A 3,091-nucleotide genomic window follows, 5' to 3' on the forward strand; every position below is an offset into this window, starting at 1 on the left:
CTATGTTATAATGGGTGAGACATAAAGGGAGATAAGTTTCTATACTCGAACTGGTAAAATAAGGACATCAATAAACTGTGTAAGTTATACACATATATTGTAATACCTGGAGCAACCACTGAAAAAATCTTTACAAGGAGATATACTCTACTACATAGATAAATTTAAAATACAGTTCTAAAAAGATGTTTACTTAGAGATCATGAAAAAGACAAAGAAGTGAAAAACGGAAAAAACAAAAACAAAATAGCAAACTCGAGCCCTAACATATCAATAATTACACTAAATGTGAATAGTCTAAATTCACCAATTAAAAAATGAAAATTGACACATTGAATTAACCACCCAACTGTATGCTGTTGACAATAAAGTCACTTCAAATATAGTGATATAGTCAGGTTGAAAGTAAAAAGGATGGAAAATATATTTCATAGAAATATTAATCAAAGGAAAGCAGGAGAAGCTATGTTAATATCAGATAGAGTTCAGAGCAAAAAATAAATTACCAGATGAAGTTTATACAATTATAAAAGGCTTAAGTTAGAAGACGTAGCAGTCTTAAATATATATGCACTAAGCAATAGAGTTATTAAATATGTAAGGAAAAAACTCAGCATCGAAAGAAAAATTATTAATAGAGAAATCCACAAGTGTATCAGAGCTAGGTCTAGGCAATAAGTTCTCAAACTTAACACAACAAATGCAATTCGTAAAAGGAAAAACTGGTAAATTAGATTTAACCAAAACTAAAAAATGCACATTTTTACAAAATACCCTGTTCAGAATATTAAAAAATAAGGTACAGACTGGGAAGAAATATTTGCTAACCACATATCTGTCAAGAGAACAGTGTCTAGAATATAGAAAGAACTCTCATAATTAAACCTAAAGGGAAGTGGGGAGGTAGGGATGGTTAATGGCTCCAAAAATTAGAATGAATGAATAATACCTACTATTCAAAAGCACAATAGGGTGACTATAGTCAGTAATAACTGTACATTTTGAAAGAAAGGGTGTAATTGGATTATTTGTAACTCAAAGGATAAATGCCTGAGGGAACGGATACCCCGTTCTCCATGATGTGCTTATTTCACATTGCATGCCTGTATCAAAACATCTCATTTAACCCATAAATATATATACCTACTATGTACACACAAAATTTAAAAATTAATTAATTAAAAAAAGAAAATGGTTCAAACCATGAAAAGACATTTTACTGAAGAGGGATATATACTTGGGAAGTAAGCACATAAAATGATCTTCAACATTGCAAGTCATTTAGGAAATGTAAATTAAACCAAATTGATATATTATTGTATACCTATTAAGATGGCTAAAATAGAAATAGTGGCAATACCACATTCTAGAGCGAATAAGAGAAACTGGATCACTGAATCTATTGCTGGTGAGAATGAAAGTGGTACAACCACTGTGGAAAATCTGTTTGGTACATTCATAAAAAACTAAGCATGCAGCTAAAGTACAATCAGAAATTGCAATCCTAGACATTTATCTCAGAGAAATGAAGATTTCTGTTCACACAAAATCTGTATATGTTTATGCTAGTCTTATCCATAATATACAAAAACTGGACACAACCCAGATGTCTGTTAATGAGTGAACACTTAAATTGTGATACATCTATACCATGAAATACCACTCAGCAAAAAAATGAGCAAGATAATGATAAATGCAACAAACCGAATAATGACTCACAGAATTAGGCTATAAGGGTTATATAGCATATGAGTCCATTTATATTACATTGAAATGAAAAAGAATATAGAAATAGAGAACAGGTTAGTGGTTGCCAGAGTTTAAGTTGGGAAAGGCCTGTGGCTATGAAAGTACAACGTAAGGGAACTGTGATACTGAAAATGCTGTGTATTTTGACTGTACCAATGTCAATATTCAGGTTGCAATATTGGATTACAGTTTTCAAGATGTTACCATTGGGAATAATTGGTTAAAAGATACGTGAAATCTCTTATTTTTTTTACAATAGCATGTGGATATACAATTATCTTTTAAATTAAATGAAAATTTCACGAGAAAGTTTTGTGTTATTAAAAGCTGGTGATATTTTTCATAAGTTTTTTAGTACAAACTAGTAGGTGCTGAAAAAAAATTCTATGAGCCTGTGATCTTGTGGACAGAGCACAGTTGCTATATGATCAAAAGCAAAAACACTCAATGCTGATATAGAGACTTGTGGCCCCAAATATTCATTATTGGGGCCATCAGGGATCTGTTTCATTTGCTACTTATTGAATTCCTTATTCACTCTGTGTACCAATACTATTGGTAAATTAAATGGCTTTTCAAAAAGTTAAATTCTATCATAACTACTTAGAATCGTAATGTGTCTTAAGATTTTGAAGTATATGTTGTCATTTTAAGATTACCTTATTGTAATTAGCAAATTTTCCTGCTAAGTATAGTAAGAGCTAAGTATACTAAATAAGAGAAGATATTTTTGGTTTTATAAATCTCTGCTGCTGCTGCTGCTGCTGCTGTAATTATATTTTTTGTGGTCTATAGTTGGCTCATTAAACTCACTCTATTTGTTTTATGGCCTTTATATGTAATCCCAATTGGCGTAAGCTTCTCTAATTATCTCTTCAATATCCAATAGTCTAAAAAATAAATTTATGGAAGACAGGACAGGACACACTGGATTACGAAATGCTCCTGAGAGGTCAATATTCATCCTCGCAATAAAGTTCATAGACTCCTAATTGTTTAAGGAGACAACCAAGTTAAGATGAGTGAACTACACAAATGTCTGAGAGACAGTCATAGGCAACACTAGATAAAAGGAAGAGGAAAATGACAGATGGGAGGCAGAATTCAGTACTGTTAAGTTCATTTTGTTGCTGAAGTAAATGTCAGTTTCATTTGACTATGCACAGTTAAAATGACACAGAATACCATATAAACGATTTGGGGGTTGGCGAGGCAAAAGGAAGGGATATTCCTAAAGTTATATTTCATATAGTCATATCTTGTTCTTGATCTGTTCTGTCCTTTTTGCACCCCAATATTTACTCCTCTCTACCCACTCTCTAATAACTGATGTCGCTGGTGG

This window comes from Nomascus leucogenys, chromosome 11, assembly GCF_006542625.1.
Source record: "Nomascus leucogenys isolate Asia chromosome 11, Asia_NLE_v1, whole genome shotgun sequence".
Lineage (NCBI taxonomy): Eukaryota > Metazoa > Chordata > Mammalia > Primates > Hylobatidae > Nomascus > Nomascus leucogenys.